Genomic DNA, 26503 nt, shown 5'->3' with positions numbered 1-26503 from the left:
AAGAAGTTTCGGTTTCCATCCCCCCAAATCCTTCAGATATTTTGGCGGAACGCCATTTTAAAGACACGCATTCGCGTGACTCAACGGGTCGATACATTGTCGCTCTTCCGTTTCGTCCGGGCAGCCTCCCTGCCCTTTTCAACAAGGAGCGTTCACTCGCTTCCTTTATTAATTTGGAAAAAAGATTGTCTAAATTTCCAGAAAAATACAAGGCGTATACCGAATTCATGGATGAATACATTTCATTATGTCACATGTCAAAGGCAACTAACTCATCAGGTTATATAATTCCCCATCATTGTGTCACTAAGGACACTAGTACATCCACCAAATTACGTGTTGTTTTTAACGCATCGGACCCAGGTTATAACAAAATTTCTTTAAATTCATTATTGTTGGCCGGTCCTAAATTACAAAACGATATCTCGGATATCCTTTACTCATTCCGTTTCAACGCAATAGCCTTGTGTTCTGATATACGTCAAATGTATCGACAAATTTTGGTACGTCCAGAAGATCGCATTTATCAGCATATATTTTACCGACCATCCACTGAATCCGACGTCGTTGAATTTGAACTAAATACCGTAACATACGGCTTAGTTCCTTCCGCTTTTCTTGCACAAAGGTGCCTAAAGCAATTAGTTATCGACGAAGGCAATCATTATCCTTTGGCTTCTCAAGCCCTTCTGCACAACACTTACGTTGATGATATTATTACTGGTGCTTCGTCTCCTGAACAAGCCAAAACTTTAATGACACAATTACAAACTTTAATGAGTAGGGGAGGTTTTGAGTTGCGAAAATGGACTAGCAACGATCCTTCCATATTAGCTGATCTCCCTGTAGATCACATCGAGACGCCATTTGTGTTCGAAACGGAGACTGTGTTCAAAATACTTGGGCTGCTCTGGGACCCAAACACAGATAGTTTTCTATTTCAATTTAAATCATTCGAAAACGTTTTGACAAAACGCACCTTGCTTTCACATGTGGCAGGAGTGTATGATCCTTTGGGTTTTTTAGCACCTATTACCTTTAGCTTGAAGTGTATTCTGCAAAAGTTATGGTTAGATCACTCAGGGTGGGACGACCCTGTACCTCCACATATTCGTCAAATTTGGGACCTCCATCAACAAAACATGTATCTAGTAGCTCAAATTCGCATTCCCCGTTTTATTGCTCCTTCAGAAAGTAGGTCGGTATGGTTGGCCGGTTTCTCTGACGCTAGTCAGCTTGGATACGCAGCTGTGCTTTATCTCTGTTGTGATGATGGATATTCAATAACATCCAATTTATTTGCTGCTAAAACTAAGGTAGCTCCATTGAAAACCCTGAGCATACCGCGCCTGGAACTCTGCGGAGCACTTCTGCTTAGCAAACTCGTCTCGTCTGTCCGTCAAACTATGCCGAATTTGTTCAAAATTCCCCCACGTTTATTCACCGATGCTCACATCGTTTTATATTGGCTCAACACTCCTCCACATTTACTCAAAGTTTACGTTGCCAATCGTGTTGTAGCCATACAACAAATTACTCAACAAATGTGCTGGTCTTATATTCATACTTCTGTCAACCCTGCTGATATCGCATCTCGCGGACTGACCCCTGATCAGTTTTGCAAATCAACTCAACATAACTTGTGGTTTCACGGACCATCACTAATTTCGGAGCCTCTCAGTCAGTGGCCTCCTCCTTTTACGGATACAATTTCCAATATTGCTGAGCTGCCCGAAATTAAACCCTTGGCTCTCACAGCCAATTTAATTACTCCTGATCAAATGTTAGAATTATTTTCTCGCTTTTCGTCATGGACGCGTTTGATCCGAGTAGTCGCATGGATGCTTCGTTTCATCAAACAGTGTAAAGCACGCCTACAGCATCTAGAACCCATTTCTGGTCCGTTGTCCGTCACTGAATTAGATTTTGCGAAAATCAAAATCATTCATATAACTCAAAAATATTATTATTCCTCCGAAATTCGTTTCTTATCCGCTCATAAAGCTCTTAAAGGCAGTCTCAGCTCGCTCAGTCCGTTTTTAGATTCTTCTTCCATAATTAGAGTGGGTGGTCGCCTCAACCACTCCCCGCTCTCTTCAGCCTCCAAGCACCCCATTTTGTTGCCTAAAGTGGCACACATCTCACAATTAATATGCGTTCATGCTCATTTGTGTTCTCTTCATTCTGGGCCCAGAGCAGTCCAAGCTTCTGTTCAAGCTCTTTATTGGATTCCCGGGCTTCGTGGTCTCGTTCGGAAAGTGATCCGTAACTGTCCCACATGCTACAGATTTCGTGCTGTGCCCTTCACGCCTCAAATGGCAGCTTTACCCGAATCTCGAGTCACCCCCTCGAAACCATTTTCTCATACCGGAGTCGACTTCGCCGGTCCATTCATTGTTAAATCCGGCAACCCACGTAAACCTCGTTTAACAAAAGGTTATCTCTGCATTTTTGTGTGTTTTTCCACAAAATGTGTCCATCTTGAGTTCGCTTCAGAACTCACTACTCAATGCTTTCTAGCAGCACTGGATCGATTTGTAGCTCGTCGGAGTCTTCCATCCGACATATATTCCGATCAAGGTCGGAATTTTCTTGGCGCCTCACGCCTTTTAAATGAAATTTCTATTTTCTTACAAGAAAATCGCGAGAACATCTCCGATTATTTGTCTCTTAAAAGTGTACAATGGCATTTCAACTGTGCATATGCACCTTGGTTCGGGGGTTTATGGGAAGCTGGGGTAAAATCCGCCAAATCGCTCCTCAAACGCATGTTCAAGGAATCTTCCTATTCCGTTGAAGATTATTTCACGATATTTGCCCGCATTGAAGCGGTGTTGAACAGTCGCCCACTGTGCGATCTGCCTGCTGATCCTTCTGAGGCATCGTCTTATTTAACCCCTGGACACTTTCTTACCGGCACCCCCTTGACCTCGTTGCCCGAGCGATACCCACCTTGTGAACAGCCCGTTCGTGACCGTTGGCTGAACCTGCGACGCTTGGTTCAAAGTTTTTGGAAGCGTTGGTCTAAAGAGTATTTAAATACTTTAATTCAAAAAAACAAATGGAAAACGCCTGCCGCCACCCCTGAGGTTGGGGATGTCGTATTAGTAAAAGGGGATCAAACTCCCCCACTCTCTTGGCCTATTGGTCGTATAATCAGACTTCACATGTCTGCAGACGGTATACCTCGTGTTGCCGATTTAAAACTTGCGGATCAGCAAGTAGTTACTCGGGCGGTCGCCAGACTGCTTCCATTGCGTGGGTCGATCGAGTAATCCCATTTCATCCTTCGCTCCCCCATTTATTCATTTTTTTTTTGTAATTCAAATATTTTATCCGTTAGATTTCAAATATTCTTTGTTTTCTCTTCTTTCATGTACATTGTTGACATTTTCAATTTGTTCGGTCCCATGTAACTGAATTTTTCCCTTTTTGTTTAGGTAGGCTCAAATTCTATCGAATTTGGGGGGGCGACTTATGTTAGGGACATTTCACAAGTTACTGTTTTTACTTTTTTTTCTTTAGTGATTTTAATTAATACTAAGTTGGTACCAACTGACTTTGTCAAAACATCCGCCAATAACAGCGTTCCTATTACAGTATTCTGTGTGCTGTATAAGTTGTTTACTTCTTTTCAAATGGGTCGGTTTCGGAACCGACCCAATGAGTTCATAATTTTTTACTTTTTTAATATAATTAATTCGTTTCTCGGTCTGAATAGATCTTTTCTTTCGGTTGATTTAATTAATCAATCTAAAATTATAATTTAAAAGTCGAGTCAGTGATTCTGTTCTCTTTTTTAAGAGTTTCAATTTTTCAACTTTTTTCAATGTTGAAGCGCATGGTCTTCAATATTTTAATTTCAATTTAACAATGTGTTAAAGTTTAATTTCTAATCGATTTTTATCTTGATAATCAAGTTTAATTTTGGATTCAAGTTCGAATAGTTCCCAGTGAATTATGTGATTTAGTGTAGTGAACCTAGAATTTTCTACTTTTCGCGCCATTGAGGTGATTTACGCAATATTCGATATTAATCGAGTGGCCCACGTGTTGGAAGTTTACCCGTGCAATTTGCCATATAAAGAAAGGTGCATCAATTAAAAGTCAATAACCGACAGTAGCAAAAAAGTGAACAAATTCAACGTAAAGGTTTGACGAATTATCCCAAATTCCTTTCTCCTGAGTTTATCCGATCAAACCTTTAAATATTTAGCTAGTGTCAACCTGGAGAAAAAACTGGTGAGTACATATATTTTTTTTCATACAGTCCGTTAATCTCAAAGGTTCTTAAAACTCGCTTATTGTTGGGAAATATTTTAGTTTTTCTTAAGCCAGCGACCATCGCCCCAACAGAAGGTCCTGCACTGACGCCGACGAGCTGAGAAATTCGATTTGACGTCTTGGGGAAAGGAAATAAAGGATGAAAGCTTAAAAAAATTTGAAAGCTTGTATGAAGAGTATCGACTACGAGAACATGTAGAAGAACCAATGGATACAAGAGAAGAGGATCATGATGATGAAGATGCCATAGACTTCAACAAATTATATTCACCTCCATCCTTTTCGACGGGTTCTCAATCATCGAAGAAAGAAATTGAGCAGTACATGAAAGAACCTAGAGCTGCTAGTAATGAAGACCCACTACACTGGTGGAAACGTCACGAGCTGCAATTTCCAATTTTGGCGAAAATGGCTCGCGACTTTTTGTCTATTTTAGCTACATCGGTCCCAGCCGAAAGACTATTCTCCAAAGCATCATTCGTGATTCGGAGACATCGCAATCGATTAAACAGCGAGTCAGCTTGATGGTTGCTATGTATTAATTCATGGGTATCCATAAGAAATTCATAAAAATAACTTAATAATGAATATTTATATTTTAGAATATTAGAATAATAATAGAATATTTATATTTTTAGAATGCAATAAAATAAAGTATTTTCTAAAATAATGATTGATATTAAACGATCTATTGACAATCCATCTTTGAATAACAATAAGCAATAATATCTTAATTAACTTTTTTTAATTCAAAGATAGTAAATTTAGGTTTAAAAATGTTTGTTGGATAAAAATAAAATGTTTTGAAAGATGTTCGTTAAGAAATTATGGAAAACCCAAGACTAAAACCAAGACCAAACAAAATACAACAAGACCAAGACCAAGACCAAGACTAGGCAAGCAAGACTAAGACCAAGGCCGAGATCAGACAGAGTTGAGCAAGACCAAGACCAAGGCCGAGATCAGACAGATTTGAGCAAGACCAAGACTGAATAAGCAAGACCAAGACCAAGACTGTTCGAGTCTAGGTCTTGGTCTTGCTTTGCTCATCACTAGGTAGTTACATCTGTGCCTTCAACCACAGTAGTCACGACTGTATCTTCAACGGCCAAAACATCCCATCCTGGAGCAGTTACAACAAGACCTGAAGTTACAACAGAATCATGCACTCCAGTTAGAATTGATTTTATCACCGAATGTACAGAGCAAGTCACACCTGATGTGACTAAAGAACCTGTTCCCGAACCTGAACCTGGATGTTCTTTTGCTTCTAAATCTCCCATTAGTGCGGTGTGCCGCGATCTTACATCTAGCTTTCCCCTGGTGATATTTTGCCAATCCCTTTGGTCCAACAAACTGAAAAGAGGAAGCAATACCGGAGAGGAAAAACAGCCGTCATTACTTCAACTCCTTATAAAAATGAGCTGGAGAATTTGAAAAACCTGAGGAAAGTATAAAATCCTAATGATCCTCGGCTCAAAAAAAATGCTAAGACGAAACAAAAGACTACAGTTGCAGCCAAGGCGAAAAATAAGGATGATGAAGATACAATTTGTCTCTATTGTAATGATGAAAATCATAGTTTTCTGAAATCATCCGAAGGTTGGGTAGGCTTGGACGTTGGGCTCACAATGGTTGTACTGGTGTGGATGATGGAAACACCGAAGAAATTCATATTTGTATTTATTGTGATAATAATTAGCTTACCCCATCTTGCCCCATGATAAGGGGCAAGATGGTTTTTCGAAAGTTCCTATTTAATCATTTAATTTAAAAAAATGCTATAAGTTCAACTCCCAAAGACTATGCCAAATTGTAGTTAGATTAATAAGGCATTGTGCCCTAAATAAATAAGCATAATAAACGCAATGATTATACTGTATTTTTGGTATTTTCTTTAGATACCCCATCATGCCCTCCCTTCCCCTATTAGGTCATAAATACTGAATTTTACTGAAATTTGCCTAATTAATCTATACATAAAATACTAATGATGACTTTTTTTGACGCTTTTTTTTAAATGCTAATTTCTCCTCAATTTCGGCGCTCTTGCGTGGAAACAAACCATACGACGTACGAAAAAATGTTAAGACACATAAATTATAAAAAATTAAAAAAATTTAACTTTAAATCATCTGCCAGCCTATTTAGGCCCCCAATAAATCATGCCAAGCGATGATAATAAGAATAATTAAATATTAGATTTTAAAATGTTGTGAATTTCAAAGTGCCTTAAGTACGTTTCTCGCACAAAAATATACCTTTAAATCACCTGCCAGGCTATTTAAGCCCACATCAAATCATGCCAGACGATGATAATTCGTATAATTGAATATAAGACTTTAAAATGTTGTAAGTTTCAAAGAGCCTCAAGAAAATTTTTTGGAAAGAAAAAATTGCAAATTAAATAATGCATAGCTCACTACGCCCCCCAATCTTCCAGCCAGGTTGCCGATTTCACCATCCACACATTTGCAAGTTATCCACTTTAAAATTTTCAATCTGCGTCAAATACGTACTCAAAAAAGACACTCAGCTCTCCGGCTATATGTTATTTATGGTATAAAAAAGTGAACTGACTGACTGAAATATGCGGGTGCTGATGGTAATTATGACAAAAAACTTGGTTTAGGCGCTGATACAATCCTGCGTTTTTGTGAAAATATCGAATTTCCCAAAAGACATAAGCTTTTTTTGACAATTTTTTCACGTCATACTATTTGATGTGTTTATTGAAAGAAAAAGGATTTTGCACAACTGGCACAGTGAGAAGTAACAGAATTGGAGGTGCAGAATTAAAAACTGGTAATGCGTTACATAGAGGTAAGAAATTTTGAAATCAGATTCTGAATACAAAGCATTTGTACTAACATTCTAATTTTTATCTGTATTAGAAGTTTTCGACGTTGTTTTCAACAAGAGGAACAACATATTGATTTGTAGATGGCAGGATAATAAGGACGTTACTGTGATAACGAATTATGACGAAATAAATCCATTCCACGAAGTGAAACGTTGGCAAATGAATAAAGTCAAAAAGGATGGCTCAGTCGAAGAAGGCAAATATGTAAAGTATCAACAACCTGCACTTCTTCATAATTATTATCAGGGAATGGGAGGTGTTGACCTTCATGACAATGGTGTGCAAAACTACCGAATAAACATACGATCCAAAAAATGATATTGGCTATTACGGCCAAAAAATCGAAAAAAAAAAGTCAAGTTCGCAGAAAGATTTTCGGGTTGCTATCACCTCAGTTCTAATATTAACTTCTAACGAAGAAAAAGAATTGGCTCAATACGACAATGTTTTAGATGAAAATTTTAAGCCACCACGTATCTGTAGAACATCTGGTTATATTGAACGAGTTACCTCGCGTATTTGGAGAACATCTGGTTATATTGCAAGTCGAAAATTTACGTAAAATATAAATAAATAAACAGCTTTGAGTAATTGATAAACCTCAATCCATTAATTTTTTTATAAAATCCCTTCCATTCGTCTTTCGATCTATTATTCAAGTAATCTAGTAACGTTTTTACAAAAACAACTTTTTTTCAAATACAAGCCAAATTTCCTTTCCAATGGTCGGAAAATTCCGATTTTAGTCTGGTTGGGTTTCTTGAGCCTTGAATATCCCGAAAAAATTTTTGAATTTCTTTAAACTGAAAATTTTTGCAGCTCGGTCCGAAATGGGTTAAGTGTGGTATTCAATACAATTTAATTCATCAAAAATGTTTTTTTTTTTTTTTAAATAACAAATTCAAAGTTTATTCAACATGGATCAAGAACAATTCCAAACATTCTTATCGAGATTGGAAAGAATATTACCGAACGCTGCACCAAATATAATATACAAATACAACTTCAAACTCGATTATACTTCAAAATTACGAAAGCTTTAATGCTAAAAAAGAAACTTTCAACTATTACAAACAGTGATTCGAAAACTTCAAGCAAATGAAAGGTTTGATGGGAAATAAAGATTGGTGTGCACAAACACTATTGAATTCGATTGGTGCTTCGAATTATAATACACTAGCCGCACTAATTTCTCCAAAAACTCCATTACAAATGTCTTATGAAGAATTAATCGATGCTTTTGAGACTCATTTAGGTCCCAAATAAATATTCAATCAACTCAACAAAATTTTCTGCCGAAATGGAAAATATTGCTGATTACATAGCAGCAGTCAAAAAAATATAATCGAATGGGAATTCAAATCACCATGTGAATGCAAAGTGCCAATATCAGATATTTTTCTTCGAGCTCAGTTTGTAAGAGAAATTAGAGACAACGCAATACAAGAAGATGAATTCGCGTTCGAAAAAATTGTGAAAAAAGCGATAGCTTTGGAAGCGTCAAAATTAGATAGTTACGAAATTTCAAACAAAAACCCAACCCCATCTACAAACAATAATACAAATAAAATTACGAAAAATTGGCAGGAATCCTGGAAAAAGCGAGATTCGTCGACACACTCAAATCAATAATTAGGTATACAAAAAAAAAACAATGTTTACGTTGTGGTCGTGAAAACCATCGAGCAACAGGTTGCAGAACTAATCCAAATACTCTCAAATGCACCGGGTGTAAAAAAAGTGGAACCTTCGCGTTCCATACATGTAATTTTTCTTTTACAAAATTCTTTAAATACACTCCTACATATCTTGGGAGTGATTTCTGGAACCGTTTCCCTTATTATCTGTTCTAAATGGTCTACATTTCTAAACGACCATTAATATTCCTATTAAACTTTTTCAATTTGTGGACACCCTATATATTCGATGTCAAAAATGAATAGTTTAATGTTAATATTTTTGAAAGCAGAGCTTTTTATAAGGAACAAATTTTTTTCGTAAACCTTATAATAAAAAAGTTTTCCATATGTAGCCAACTTAGCTAGACACTCTGTATATGGAGGTCTCTCGAGTTCTTCGGAAGGCATCAAAAATATATAAATTAAATAAGAAAAATATACCAAAACAACTTAGGCTAGATTCGATTGGAAAGTCTAGGCCAAAAAATTTCCCATTAGTATAGGCGTTAAACAAGGTGACCCACTTTCCCCAAAACTATTTAATACAGTTTTAGAATACAAACTATCTGAATTGCAATGGGAAAATGTCGGTTTGGAATTAACCCAAATTCAGATGATGATAAATCAACTGAATTCTTCCTACAAGGAAATGTGGCTGAACATAAATCGTAGCAAGACAAAGGTCATGTTAAATAGCCAATGGCATTGATATATTTAAACGAAATCGCCCTTGAATATGTGCATCAATACAAATACCTTGGGACAGCAATAACGATCCAAAAGAACTAAGACGAAATCTATGTTACGTATGGTACATAAAAGAAAACTGATTGACCGACATATCAACACACAGTCCAAACTCTTGTGGCTAGGACTGTGAAAATTGGTATGTAGTAATTTCCTTTCGACACTTAAAGTGAGCACTAACGAATAATTTTTAACTTTCAAGATGGTGAAAAAGAGGATAAAAGTTTATAGAAAGCTTCATTATCAGCGAGTAACATGGGCAGTTTACAAAAAAATTAAGGTTCACAGTTCAAACCAAAAAATTGAAATCGACGAAATTATGAACAAAAGGGGGATAAGCGACGACAAATGAAGTGAAGGTTATAACACAACAATCTTTGTATTTAAAATTTTAGTTTCCCAGCGAAGCCGGTGGTTCACAACTAGTAATTGATAAAACTAAGCTGACACTGGCTAAAATGTACCATCGACACAAACCAATTTGAATTTTTTGTGGATAAAAATATTAAATAATTATTATCAATAGCTTGCCCTAACCAATTACATAAACCATGCATTAAAAAATTAGCATCCATTCAAGTTTTAGGATTATGTGATTTATCTTGTTTTCATACGAAGACGACGCACAAAATAACTTTGGGAATTGATTTGCTGTTGCTGCCTTTTAAATCACACTATAATATATGAACACCACACATGTTATCTGCTTCAAAAACTGCCATAAACGTCTTACTTTCAAATTTTCTATGGAACGAATCTGGAGCTTGGTTATCTTTAGACACTTTTATCATAATCGCCAATTTTAAATGGTATGGGAGAAATAGTTTTTTGTATGGGTACATTTCGCACAAAAGACTTAATTGGTGTAGTATAGTAAGAGCTGCTAATATTTTCACGTGAGTTTTTTTTTTTTTTGCGGTATTATACACTGTTCATTTCGTACCTAGTACCTAGAGAATTTAAAGTTTTACCCCGGCGCTCTTAGCCACCCCAACTTTGAAATTTCAAATAGCACCCCCTACCTTATTATACCTCATTTGAAAGGGCATAAAATTATCTGATCAACCATGATAATAAAAAATGAAATCGATTGATTGGTTCTTAAAATAGACTACACAGAAGATGGAATTCATACTTTCCATTTTTTCATCAAATAGCTCAAATTTAATGTGCTCTTCGTGGCCTACATGTGTTTATAATAAAAATATGGTCGCTAAATTGGCATGTTTAAAGCGTAGGTCTGAGAAAACGGCTCATGAAATTTGTGGGCAGTATAAGCATTTTATTTTACTAATATTCAAGTAACATTTGTGTAAAAATTAGCCGGTTGTTTATAAATATTCATTTTCTTGTTATTAGTATTGCATATGTCGTGAAATGAAAATTTTTATTACATATTTTTCTTATATTGCCCAATTATATTGTAGGCCACATATTTTATTGCATTATACGTTTCATTTGAAATACAAAAAATTAAAAAAAAAAAAAAACCAGAGTGCTTATAATTACTCACATAAAACGTTTGTATATTTTTTGTAAAAAGAATCAAAATATTAAGATCGGACAACAGAACCGAATACGTTAACAATGAATTTAAATCTTTCCTGTCAAACAACGGAATACGTCATCAAAAAACCATAAAATATACACCAGAACAAAAGGGTGTTTGTGAACGAATGGATAGAAGTATAGTTGAAAAAGCAAGATGCTTATTACTTGATGCTAAACTTCCGAAATAATATTGGGCTGAACCGGTAAACACAGCAGTGTACTTGATTAATAGATCAGCAACATCTACTATAAAGAACATGACGCCGTTTGAAGCATGGTCAGGGAAAATTCCTAATTTGTCTCATTTATCAATTTTTGGATGTTAAAGTGATGGTACAAACATAAAGGGATATAAATGTATAAATCCTGATACATATGAAGATAATGCAAAACAAAACAACGAAGTGGTTGAACAGAATAATAATAATACTATGGACGAAGTTTGGCTACCTAGTGAATCTATAAATGAACAGGAACAAGAAAATAAAAATGATGAAAATATCTCTGAGGAGAAGATAGAACAAAATATTCAAAACATAGTTATTTCGCAGGAGGAGATAGAACAAAATATTGAAAACAAGGAAGAATCGGAACAGGAAAAGTTGAGAATAAACGACAAAACCTCTGCTGGTAGATTAACTAAAATGCCAGAACAATTAAAAGATTATGAAATATACAGTCTATATTTACAGTCAGGTGAAAATGATCCTAAAAGTTACGATGAAGCAAGAAAAGGCCCATACTGGCAAATAGCAATAGAAAAGGAATTAAATTCTTTACAAAAAATGGATACTTGGGAGGTAACTCAACTTCCACAAGGAAAGAAAACAATCGAATGAGTTTTTCGAACAAAAACTGGTGGTACAAAAATAAGGCACGTTTAGTGGCTCGGGGATTCCAGATCAAAGATGAATTAGATATTGTTGGTAGATTCTTTGCTTGAAAATCGAACAGTTCAGCAAATGGATATACCTTCAGCGTTTCTACATGGTGATATTAATACGGAAATATATGTAAAAGCACCAGAAGGTTTAATTATACCAGAAGGTAAAGTTCTAAAATTAAAAAAAATCAATATACGGTTTAAAAGAAAGTCCAAAAAATTGAAATACCAAATTTAATGAATGATTTTAAAATTTAAAAGATCCAGTTACGATTATTGTTTATACGTTAAAAATTCCGTTAAACTAGTTGTACATGTGGATGATATTTTAATAACTGGAATACAAGAAGTGGAACAAGTAATAAAAGCGTTGAATAAATTCAATACAAAAGTTATAGGTGAAGTTAAAAATTTTCTTGGGATGGAAATCAATAGAAACAATACAAATTTGAGAATTTCACAAAAGAAATATATACAGAAATTTTGGATAATTTTGATACGTCTGTTGGAAAAGGTGCAAAAACGGCAATGGAAGTCAACTTTCAATATGATGACAGCCAACCAATAGTAAATGTTCCATTTAGAGAGTTAATCGGATCACTTATGTCTGTGACTACCAATACTAGAGCAGATATAATGTACTCCGTTTCGTATTTAAGTAGATATTTGGATAATCCTACAAAACAGTTGTGGGAAGGGGGAAAAAAGATATTATGATATTTAGGAGAAATTCTACACAATGAATTGGTATACAATAAACACGATAGAGAGTGAATCGCCTACTCTGGTGCAGATTGGGCAGGAGACAAAATAGACAGAAAAAGTGTTACTGGAGGAGTTGTAATGTATGCTGGTAACCCAGTGAGCTGGTAATCGCAGAAACCAAGTTGCGTGGCAATGTCTACGGCGGAAGCTGAATATGTAGGTGGTTCACTAAAAACTATGTCGAATCTGTACACTATAAACTATGTCGAATTTAATAATAACATTAGTGATATTTTTTATATCACTTTACTAAATCGTTTAGTATGGATAAATTTGCAAAATTCAAGCATTATCTTAATATTGGATAACTGAATTTTTGTTTGGATTGAACAATGGAAAATGTATTATGGTCCTATAGCGACTTTTAAGTTTTGTTTAAAACATTAAAACTCGAGGAGGAGTATTAAGTTTATGTTTATAGTGAACAAACCAGAATATTTATAGTGTATGATTTTGTTGTTGAATTGGCGCTACTGATATATAGGCGGCAATCAGTAGTAGTAACACAGAAGCAGTACAAAAAGAAGTGATAAAAATGTCTTCTAGAATAAGTTTGTTTTCTTGTAATGAATTTGTAAAAGAATAATAATTTACTTAGTTTTATGAGAATGTATTTCATCAATAAAGAGAATACCCTTAATAAACACATTAATAAAACTGAGATGTTTAAGGCGTAGGTCTGAGAAAATGACTCATGAAATATGTAGGCCACTATGCGCATTTAACTTTACCAATATTTATTAAGCAATGGTGATAAAATTAGCCGGTTGTTGATAAATTTTCATACCCACGTTTTTCCGACATGTTGAGGGTGGAAGGTCACGCCAAACGGACCAATATTTTTGTAGGCCAATATTATCTCTCCTATTATATTCAATTATCTTGCATTCAACAAAAAAGCAAATGGTTGTTCATATTTTTTCAATAGGTAGTTCGTTTTCTTGACATTTTGTCCGTTTTCCACATTGAAAACGCCCCAATTTTCAAAGTTTTCGTAAATGAAAACGTTGTATGTTACACTGAAATGAAGCCACTCACGATGTTTCGTAAGAGCGTTAGTCACGAAACCATACCCCCCTCCGTACTGTATTATTCTTTCATAATCTATTCTTGATAAAATAATAAAATTGTGTTATCCACTTTTTTAAATGTTTTGCGATCAGATTCCGTGTTTTTCATCAACAGTGTTGTATGTTCAATGTTTTAATGCATGATGATTTCAATTAATATAAATGTTGTTTCCATGATGTTAATTTCTGGTCAAAGTTAATCTTAAGAACCGATAATGATCTGAGTATTTTAAGATTTGGTTTTCAATAATTAAATTCAGATTTTGTTTTTTACGCTTACGGAAAGAGATATATTTCATTTTTACAGTAGATATGGATAGACTATTTGTAGATGTCCATTCAAAGATATTATTAATAGGTATTTGTTGGATTTCGTAATAAATGCTTCGTCACAATTTGAAAAAAGATAAGGTTTTTCGACTGTATCCGTACATTTGCACCTTTTAAGCGACTCGCCAGAGATTAATTCAATCTTGCACAAATCAAAAACAAAATCTTACTGTTTTTTCTGCTTAGTTTTTTGTTTTCTTTCTTATAGTTTTGTTAGTTTTTTATCTGTAACAAGAAGAAAATGACTTGATTAGCACAAAAAATACGTATATTTAAGAACAAAATTACACTGGCAGTTAATATTTATAATTTATCTTTTTCCTACTAGAATAAATAAACTAACTAAAAATAAATAAATAGGATGGTTTCGGCATCTAGTTTCAGAATTTACTTACGCACAGTCTCGATATATATATATATATATATATATATATATATATATATATATATATATATATATATATATATATATATAGATTCTTGTAAAAATCACAAAAATATTATCCTCACTTATTCAACATACACCACCAACTCGAGTTGATGTTGACTTGATTGATGGATTTTATTTTTATATCACTTAGGCCCTTCAGTTCCTCAAACATTTGATCGAATAGCAGAATTTTTATTGTTGAAAATTTGATCAGTATTTTACTCCGTCTTTTAAAGATTTGATGAGAAAACCCCGAAATGAAAGAGATACACCTTACACAATAGTAGCACCATTTCACAAAAGAATTGGTGATTTTTACAAGGCTTTAAAAAACATTAAATTCAAAGAAGCTTTTATTTATTAGTTTTCTGATGGATTATTTTTGTAATGATAGTGTGGCAGCATTTTTGGGCAAAAAAAAAGTGTTTATTACGAATAAAGATAAATGTTTTTCTTATCAAGTTGAAAATGACTCTGTAAGACAAAATAATGAACGTGAACTTGCATGCCATCATGAAGAAGCTGATACGCTGAATCGTATATTGGCAGCAAATTGGCGAATAATCAGAAAGTAATGGTCAAAGCGTCTGACACTAATATTCTTGTAGTTATACTAGGGAATATTCATAAATGAGAAACATTACAAATATATTTAAGTACAATAAAAGGGAAGCCTAACATTATTAATTTCATCAATTGTACCGAATTAGCTAGTAAACTTGGCTATCTTATGTGTCGTGCACTGCCTGGTTTTCATGCATATACAGGCTGAAATTACACAGCGAGCTTTTATAAAAAAGGTAAAGTTAAGCCTTTCAAGGAATTTATGAAAAATTCGCAAGTACAGTTAGTATTTGCTAACTTAGACAACATTGATGAAATTAATAATTTTAAAGATATGGAAATATTACAACAATATACTTCTAAGCTGTATGGTATGAATTGTAATAGCGCAGACGATGCTAGGCTATTAATTTTCTAAAATCAATTCACATCGACCTCTGTTGCAGAACATTTTCAAAGAAATATTAAAAATGTTGTTTTCATTTGAATTTATTTATAAATGTTATTATTATGTATTACTTTTACTCCATCCCTAAATCCTTTGAGTCACGAATGGTTAGTCAGGTACATATGTTTAACGTTTGATGCCACAGTGTTAGATGTAAAATAAACGTGGCACTAAAATTTTTTAAACAGAGGAATGTTTAAACTTTAATTTGAGGTAAGTTTAAAGCGGTAACTTGATAGGTACATTTATGACAATAAAAAAAAAATAAAAAATGTCCTGCCAAGGTGATGAATTCATTTTTATGAAGGAACTAAATGATGGTATTGTTTAACACGGTAAGTAGTAAATTTTAAGCATAATTTTAACCGGTAACTCGTTCGGTACGATTACTGTACGTATAATGGATTATTTAAAAAACCATAAAAAATTTGTGCACCACTCAGGATGGTAGCCGTTCAATATTTGAAAATATATTAGTGAGTACTTCACTAAAAAAAAGGTTTTATCCGGTAACTCGATAGGCCCAAGATTTTGTAGCGGGCTCTCGGACCATAATACAACGTTTAATAAACCGGCCTTATATCTTTTTAAGTTTATTGATTAAAAAAATTTGTTTTAATTGTAACACAAAAACTGTATTTATTTACAAATTTAAGACCTTTCAAGATAACTACACAAAAAATCTTGAATTCAATATAACATTAGCGAGATTTCTTACATATCGACATACCTTCAAGTGCGCTCTGGACCTTTTTTATTATCCTTTTTTTTTAAATTATCCAATCATAACGATCAATATCAACGATTAATTATATGTATATATATAATTGATCGTTTTGATCATGAAGATATCGAAAATGTTCACTCTACATTTTATTTAGGGAAAAAAATTTCCAACGTTTGTTTGAAAAAATTTGTTATAAAATGAATTAGTTTCAAGATATTATTAATCACTACATATTATAAAACAAAGTCGCTTTTTCTGTCCCTATGTCCCTATGTCCCTATGTCCCTTTGTACGCTTAAATCTTTGTAACTACGCAACGGATTTTGATGCGGTTTTTTAATAGATAGAGTGATTCAAGAGGAAGGTTTTTATGTATAATACATCCATATTATAGTAGAGTAAGGGGTTGAAATAGGGGTTGAAAGGGATATCCTTTGTATGCTTAAATCTTTGAAACTACGCAATGGATTTCGATGCGGTTTTTCTTAATAGATAGAGTAATTCAAGAGGAAGGTTTTTATGTATAATACATCCATATTATAGTAGAGTAAGGGGTTGAAATAGGGGTTGAAAGGGATATGCTTAAAAAACTAAAAAAGTTGTGCATCGATTAAGCTAAAATATTGACACGATATACAACCAGCTTCAAAGATCTATTGTTTTTATCTACTTTTAACCTTCGGAGGGTAGAAAGGTGTAGCGAGAAAGTGGGAAGGAATTATCGAATATTTACAAATATACCTAAGTGAGGTATCAAATAAAAGAGCATGACGTGTACATTACAAAACTGTTATCCCACGCAAGGAAATGTGGAGGGAGCGGTGCAAGTGGGGATGTTGCCCAGCAAAGCGGGTAGTTCACAGCTAGTTAGCGTATAAATAAATATATTTATTTATTTCCCGATTTTCGCGAAAATGGCTGAATATACCACATAATCCAGTAAATATGTATGAAAATATGGGGTTGCTGTGCAAAAGGTCGGGTAGTTTTGATTTTTGGATATGTTGTTAGTGTTGAGCCCATGACTTAAAATCCAAGTTTTCCACCTCGGGGTGCCAAGGCGCGCCGCGGGGCGCGCCACTTTTTAATGAAATATCGAAAATTTGACCATTCCTAAGTGAAATCTCGCGAACGGTTTATTTTACAGAAAATATTATTTTAATAAATTAAAGGGTAATAAATTTGTGACAGTTTAAGCCCAACACCAGGTTTGTAGCGTAAATAATGGCTGAATTATAGATCTTCAAAATAAATTAACTAAGATAATTGGGATCAATGATATAGGTTGGTAAACCTGGATTATTAATTGATCAGCTGAGTGTTAGTAGTTTAGTAAAAACAAATTAATTCTATTGTCATGTTATTGTCAGATTTGTTGTTTAAAATGATCTGAATGTTCGTGCATGGTTATTGCTTAAAAGTATCATTTTTAAGATACAGAAGTGGCTAGGTCAAGAGAAAAACCCTCTTGAATGGGGCTGGGTATCTACCAGATTTGGGCTCTCTCCCCTCAAAATGGACAGAGATGCAGCTCCTGAATCCCTTCTTAAAATGATATCTTGCAATTGTAAGAAAGCGTGCAAGAACTCATGTGGTTGCCGTAAAGCTGGTCTTATATGTTCTTCTCTATGCACCTGTTCTCTAGGAGAATCTTGCGAAAACGTTTCGGAAATAAATCCGTTTGAGGGGAGCTTTGAAGACGAAGACGACATGCTGGCGTCAATAAATAACTCTAAACATGAAGATATAGGAGAGTTAAATTTTCCACTGGATGAAGAGAACAAGGAGCATCAGGCAGAGCTTGAGCATTTCCATCCTGGCCCATCAAAAATGCGAAAACTTTAAATAGATACTGTTATCGTTATTTGTAACAAATACTTCCAAAGTGTACTGTATTGTTTTAACTAAATAGGACATTCATTGATAAAAAAATGTTAATATATAACTCCTACAAACACACTTTTCATTCTTTCTTTCATAATTTTATTAATACTTTCTTTTATTCTTTTATAGCAAATAAACTAACATACACAATTAATTTATACGGCGTTTGATTTAAACAATTATATTGTGGAAATATTTTTAAAAAATCACGATTTTCACAAATCTTTGAAAAATTGGTTTATTTTGAAGGTTTGTATTTCAGCCATTATTTACGCTACAAACCTGGTGTTGGGCTTAAACTGTCACAAATTTATTACCCTTTAATTTATTAAAATAATATTTTCTGTAAAATAAACCGTTCGCGAGATTTCACTTAGGAATGGTCAAATTTTCGATATTTCATTAAAAAGTGGCGCGCCCCGCGGCGCGCCTTGGCACCCCGAGGTGGAAAACTTGGATTTTAAGTCATGGGCCTAACACTAACAACATAGGAAAAAATCAAAACTACCCGACCTTTTGCATACCACAATGTATTATTTTACTGAACTAACAATTTTTAATTCTAAATTTTTCTTAGAAAAATAATATAAGTCCTTATAAAAAAATAAACAACTTTTGTTTGAGGGAGCAAATTAGGACAAAACTTTGATGTCCATTTTCTCCAAAACTATAAAAGATAGAGAGATATTGAAACTTTTGAAAGTACTTAGTTAGATGCCTCCTCACGGATAAAAAAAATGCTAATAATAGTTCAAAATATGAGATTCAATAGTTTTTATAGCATGTATATATGTAATATATACACTGTGTCCCCGGATAGAGGTAACTATATTTCTAAATTTTCTTATTTTGCATTTTAAGAAAAAAAGTCATTTTTTATAAACAATTTTGCTTATTCTGAAAAGTATGTAAAAATATTTAAAACTTCTTAATAATGTACAGGGTATCCGAAAATTGGCTATAACTTTCTTTTTTTTTTTTTTTGTTGGCAAAATTTTACTAAGAAAAGTTGCTTGAAATTAACAATTATGACTCAAGATTCAAATTCGTGACTGAATTTCAAGAAGATCTGTCCAACCTTGACAATTCCATTCTTAGAGAATGTTTATCCGAGAAAATGAAATTTCTTTTTAATGTTCGAACCTAGTCCACAAAAAAAAACACTCTCGTATAGTACATGTTAATTGATTTATTATTATTTTTTTGTTATTACAACTTTTGTTCAAATAAAAAATGAAGCTATAATTTAAGTACACGGATCTTCTTGATATTTCGTATAGTCATAATTGCAAGTAACTTTTCTGAATAACATTTTGCCAACTTACTAAAAGGAAGGGTAGTTTACCAAAAACAAAAATAGTGATTTCAATTTTTTGGCTACCCTGTACATTATTTAGAAGTTTTAAATATGCCTAAAATTTACAAGTATAGTTATCTCTATCTATATACCTTGATAGATAGGGGACACACTATATATCAAGGTATACTCAATTTAGTCCCAAGTTTGTAACGCTTAAAAATATTAATACAACCAACAAATTTTGGTATAAGTCCATAAAATCATGTAATGAGTTCATTTCGAGTTGTCTGTCTGTCAATACGATAACTCAAAAACGGAAAAAGATATCAAGCTGCAATATTTATAGCGTGCTTAGGATGTAGAAAGTGAGGTCAAGTTCGTAAATAGGCCACATAAATGAGCATCATAGGTCAATTGGGTTTTGGGTCCGTGGGACCCATATTGTAAACCATTAGAGATAAAAAAGTTTAAAAGTTCTTTTTTTTTTAAACATTTTTTCGTAAATATCACTGTTTACCCGCGAGGGCGCAAATTAGGTGCAAATTTTATAACATGTATTGTATGGGAATATCAGTGTGTGTGGCTATCTAAGAGTGGATATTTTTCTTTACTTACGTGACGTAAAAAGACAAAAGATTGCGTCATCAACACTGTCTATGCATGGTATTTCAACAGTCAATTGTTTGTTTTCACTTTTTTTTTTCTATTTTCATGATTTTTCAGCACCATTGGTTATTATGACTTTGTAAGCGCGCTCACGCACGTTAATTTATATATCACGCTTTCTGACCAAACTGACTTTTTTCTGCACCCTCATACGAACAGTTTGAATACCTCGATCAGCATGCCAGTTTTTTAACTAAGAGAAACGTACAAGTGAAATTGGACTAGGTATGATATTTTATGAAGGCCTGTACCAGAAATTAGTTTACTTTGTTCTTGCTATCGACATTTTTTAGTATTACCAACTTTATTGTACTGCACTAGCGTTGCTGATACTCATACGTGTGTACGTTCGTATAAATACAATAAAATGACACACATACGAAAGCATAGTAAGATAGTGTCTTTTACAAAACGACAAATTACGACATTTACGATTTACAGAAGTAGCTTCGTTTCTTATTCATTTAAATACACCTACACTATTACTTTTTCTTCTTATTGTTTTTATACTGAGTCGAGTCGAATATTGATTGTTTTGGTTTGTTTGTGGTTATATTATCAGGTGTTTTAACGTACTTTTTAATGAACTATTACAAGAGATTTTAACGTTGCATGATAATTAGTGATTTTTGGCCGAAGCCGATTAATCGGCTATCGACACAACCTTCGACCGAAGCCGAGCCGAAGCCGAAGGTTTAAAAACATAATTTTAAAACTTTAATATTAAAGTTAATCTCTAGAAGTTGATTTAGAGGTTATGATCTTGAGAAGTTGATCTATAAGTCAATCTAAAGATGATTAAAAAAATTACCTTGAAATTTATTTCAAAATAATAACATTTAGTACAATTCGTTCAATTCCGACGTTTGCTAAGAACCTTCGGCCAAAGCTTTGAATACTTAAGGGAAGCTTCTAAGCGTTTTTCAGATCGTGTTTCTTTGCGGTCGTAGAAAAATTATGAACATTGCTGTAACCGGTATCGTTCCAGACGGTTATATTGTTGGTAAAGAGTAGACAAGGCAAACAAAACAACCGATTTCTGTGTTTGCAACCTGCCAGCCAATAATATGAATCAGATTGTTTTGTGTTGAATTTACGATTAACTTTACCTTTAGTTTGTATTAATTGCAAATCCGGTGTAGAATGACCGTTCACGATCACTTGTTTTTTGTCATCGAAAGATAGTTTTGAAAACTCATAATTTTTTTTCTATACGCTCATCATCTGAACAAGTTTGTCAGTGAATACTATCCATTTTTCTCTATTATCATTAGTGTCCGACCGAAGCTTCGGCTTCGGCTTCGACCACCTTCGGCCAAAAAACCAATGCCTGAATTCAGGCCGAAGGCGAATGTTTGACCGAAGATGGTTTTTTGGCCGAAGGTGGTCGAAGCCGAAGCCGAAGCTTCGGTCGGACACTAATGATAATAGAGAAAAATGGATAGTATTCACTGACAAACTTGTTCAGATGATGAGCGTATAGAAAAAAAATTATGAGTTTTCAAAACTATCTTTCGATGACAAAAAACAAGTGATGTTGCCCAGCAAAGCGGGTAGTTCACAGCTAGTTTAATTATAATCTTTAAAGTCTATAAAATTAGCCAATCTATGGATATTTGTGGTTACAAATACCTACATCATTATTTACTCACATGATCAACCAAAACCAACATGCATATTTTAGATTATAGAGAAGCTGCATGAACTAGCTGGATGATACTAGCGTCCATGGTTGCGAAAATTAAAATATTTTGAATTATACAGGATGGTGTCTCTACTAAATATTGGATTGCCTGGATAATATCGCACGAAAAAACTAAATTTTATCAAATATTCATTTCCGTAAAAAGTATATTGACACATATAAATAAATAAATTTTAAAATAAATATGATAATCAAACTGTAATAAAGTAGTGTCGAAATTGGTTTAAATGATTAAAAATAATGGATAAAGTATGGAAAATTAAGTTTTGTTATATAATTTAATTCTATTAGTATAATTCATCACGATATCTTTTTTTATCATCTTTTAATAATGTATTATGGAAAAATATCAAGAAATCTATTGCATATTGAATTTTGAAGATTGTTGCAGAGTACCAATTCAATTCCGATTTTTAAAAAAGTTTTAAAATGCTTTTATCTTTAAACATATATTTTTTATTCTTGAACCTAAATAAAAAAGTTTTCAATGCATCTTTTTTATTTTAATTTATTTCCATTTTTTCAGAAAATAACTATGGTTATAAAAAATATTTGCAATTTAGAATAATTTTAAGGACGTACATTCATAAAATTTGTTAAAAGAGAAATAAAAACAAGTGAAAACAAACAATTGACTGAGTTAATTGTTGAAATACCATGCATAAATAGTGTTGATTACTCTATCACATTGCACATACATATACAATTTATATAATACATATTATACAATTTACGCCTAATTTGCGCCCTCACGGGTAAACAATGATGTTTACAAAAAAATGTTTCAAACAAAAGTTGTTTATATTTTGATAAGGAACATTTTTTACATTTAAACTTTTGTTCTATCTCTAACGGTTTACAAGATGGGTCGTACGGACCCATAGGTCAAGACCCAATTGACAAATGCTGCTCATTTACGAACTTGACCTCACTTTTTACGCCCTGAGTACGCTGTAAAAATTTCAGCTTGATATCTTTTTTCGTTTTTGAGTTATCGTGTCCACAGACGGACGGACGGACAACCGGAAATGGACTAATTAGATGATTCTATGAACACCTATACCAAAATTTTTTTCGTAGCATCAATATTTTTAAGCGTTACAAACTTGGGACTAAACTTAATATACTATGTATATTTCATATATACATGGTATAAAAATTATGATAATATAAAAGTTTAAATGATTTTGAATGGTTTAAGACAGGGCTTCTTAAACTATGGGTCGCGACCCCATTTGGGGTCGCGTAGCAAAATTCTGGGGTCGCGGGAGGTAAAAATAGAATTTAACAGAAAATGTTTTTTAACTTGTAAAATTATTGTTATAAAAATAAAATAACAATTATCGTAGATAAATAAATCATAAAATCTTCTAGTTCGGAAAGAGTGTTTGTACCTGCATTTCTATTAAGAGTATTATAATAACTTGAATAACATTTACTATGAATTATGAAATTTTATTGGAATTAATAAAAAATATAAATTTATTTTTGTCAATCTCTAAAAGCCGAAATAATCCCGAGAAATAATTATCAACAAAATTTCTAGGTATTATTGCTGAAGAAACAGCTTTAACACATATTAAATCCCAATATCGTTCAGCGATAAAAAATGTTGAAGAGGTCTTACGTCCAGCAGTTTCAAACATTCCACCAAGATTTTATTTGTTATGCAATAAAAAACAGGCACATCCATCTCATTAAATTTTTAACTTATACTTTAATTTAATACTTACCACGCAACTACTTGAATATATTAGAGAGAATTAAGACGGTCAGATTTAGAATTTTTTGTGCAATATTTAATTTTTTTTTTGTATGTTTCAAAACGAATTCTAAACTTATATATTTTCATATGTATATGTATATTGTTACCTAATAAATAAATCATCAAAAAATATTAATTTATTTTCCTTTTATATTTGTATGGGGTCGTCAAGAAACTCGCAATCATAAATGGGGCCGTGAATTACAAAAGTTTAAGAAGCCCTGGTTTAAGAAAAAATATACTGTTATCGAATTAATTTCGTTGGATCTTAAGTTTAAAAAGTGACAAAAAGCAAGTTATGGAAAATTTACAGAAAAAGTTTTATTCTTTAACTTTATTTAAGATTGTAAAATTTAATTGAATAAAAATTGAATTGTTGGCTGTCGCATCATTATACAGAAACCCGTGCATACGCAAACTTTCAAAACATCATGTTGCGTGGTTCAAACACTGACTGTAATTTCTATAAATATGTAATAGATGTAGTAAAACAAGTGAAAACAAAAAATTGACTGAGTTAATTGTTGAAATACCATGCATAGTCAGTGTTGATTTCTTTATCACATTACACATACAAATATGTGACACATACATAACTGATATTCAAGTATGGTATATACTATAAAATTACTGCCTAATTGGCGCCCTCACGGGTAAACTGTGATGTTTACGAAAAAATGTTTCAAACAAAAGTTGTTTAATTTGATAAGGAACATTTTTTACATTTAAACTTTTGTTCTATATCTAACGGTTTACAACATGGGTCCTACGGACCCAAGACCCAATTGACCTATGATGCTCATTTACGAACTTGACCTCACTTTTTAACTGAACTTGAGTACGCTGTAAAAATTTCAGCTCGATATCTTTTTCCGTTTTTGAGTTATCGTGTCCACAGACGGACGGACAACCGGAAATGGACTAATTAGGTGATTTTATGAACACCTATGACAAAATTATTTTCCTAGCATCATTATTTTTAAGCGTTACAAACTTGGGACTAAACTTAGTATACTATGTATATTTCATATATACATGGTATAAAAAGTAACACAGGAACACATAAAAAAGGCGCCACTAGTCTTTACGAAGCTTCTCAATATATAGTAGCTTTTAAAAATTTCTGCCTACCCTGTCCAAAAACTCTGTGCACGCCACTGATAATAAATGCCTTAATTTAAAAAGAATTCATATTTTGATACCTTTCATTATCTGTAGAATCAGACTTATAGATCGCTTCATCATCGGACAAACTTGATGATGATGATGAATCTGAATCATCTGTGTATATAATTGATCGAAAATTCCCATTATCATTCGTATTAGAAATTACTGGACAACTATCATCTGTGGAAATCTGATCTATCAGTTGCATCACTATCTGATTCCGAATCTGTGCTATTCTCATTTGCTGAACTAATACCGTAATCCACTAACAAACTCAAACTCGTTTTATCCATCCTCCATAGTACTATCGTTGTTTTGTTCATCTTCGGTTTGTAAGGCGCCGACCCATGACATAGTCATTTTTAAAACTTTAAAATTTATTTTGTAGTGATTCATATAATTCTGAATTCTCCGCTACAATTTCATCACTGATTATTTCAAGTTTTTTATCAAGATCTTCGTTTATATTTTTAACCTTTTTCTCATTTGCGACTGTCACTGTATCGGAAAATTGTTCAGACAAATCAGTTACTTTTGTTGTGTGTCCGATTAATTTGTTCATTTTGTTCTGAAGGTGATTCAGCATTTTTATACAACACTATTTGATTTTGTGTTGAATTCTTTATTAAATAAGTGCTGATAGCACACTTTTATTAATAAAATTGTGAAAAACAAATGGCAACCTTCTTTTTTTAATGCATTTGACATTTAACACTCATATTTTTGACATGTCTTTTTTCCACATTTGATGAAATTTGATTTGTGTGTTGTTTTTTTTATTTAACAACTACTTTTAATCGTTTTATACTTTAAAACGTGACTTATGTATTCTATTAGTATTTATTAAAAATAATGAATTTAAAAAACTTGAGAATAAAAATCGTTTAAAATATTTAATTAGAGAAGACACATCTATGGTCAACGGTGTATTACAAACTTACTGAATGGTTAAGTATGTTCCGATATACACTGAGACCACTGTAAAGGCACAATTCCACTGAGGCAACATGTAGCATGCGGCATTGACGCATGCTACACACAAAGCGACAAAAAAAATGTCTCTTTGCCGCATGCTACAAGCGTCATCTCTCGACATGAATCCACGTGTCGAACGATGTCGGCGTCTATCCAACAATGAAGCACATACGACATGGGGAAACAAGTCCGTATGCGACATTTAATTGAATTTTGTGCTACGTTATCACACGCCTACAATAAGCAACACTTGGCAACAAATATCGAGCGACATGTCACCCAGTGTTGCCTCAGTGGAATTGCGCCTTAAGATATAACATTTATTCCGTATACTGCGAAGCCGTTCCTTTTTGTTATAATTAAATATTAAGTTATTTGTGAATATTGTTATAATTAAATATTTGATGAATATTTTTAATATATTTAAGATTAGTTGTAAAAGTTAAATTTTTTTACTTATTTACTTTTATTTAGTTAAAATTTTATATTTTCATTTAACATAATTGTAATGCCTATAATTTTTATTTACAAAACAATTTGACTTTCACGATATCCGTAGAGACTATATCGGTAAAACAGAATCGCAACTAATGTAAATTTTTATCGCAGGTAATTTAATGCCATCTCCGAATGTACAAACAAACTAAATTAGTATAACCGACAAAATAGATCACATTATTATCTTTTGTAATAAGGCTCA

Source organism: Chrysoperla carnea, chromosome 5 (genome assembly GCF_905475395.1).
Source record: "Chrysoperla carnea chromosome 5, inChrCarn1.1, whole genome shotgun sequence".
Classification (NCBI taxonomy): domain Eukaryota; kingdom Metazoa; phylum Arthropoda; class Insecta; order Neuroptera; family Chrysopidae; genus Chrysoperla; species Chrysoperla carnea.
This window is presented reverse-complemented; position numbering follows the sequence as displayed.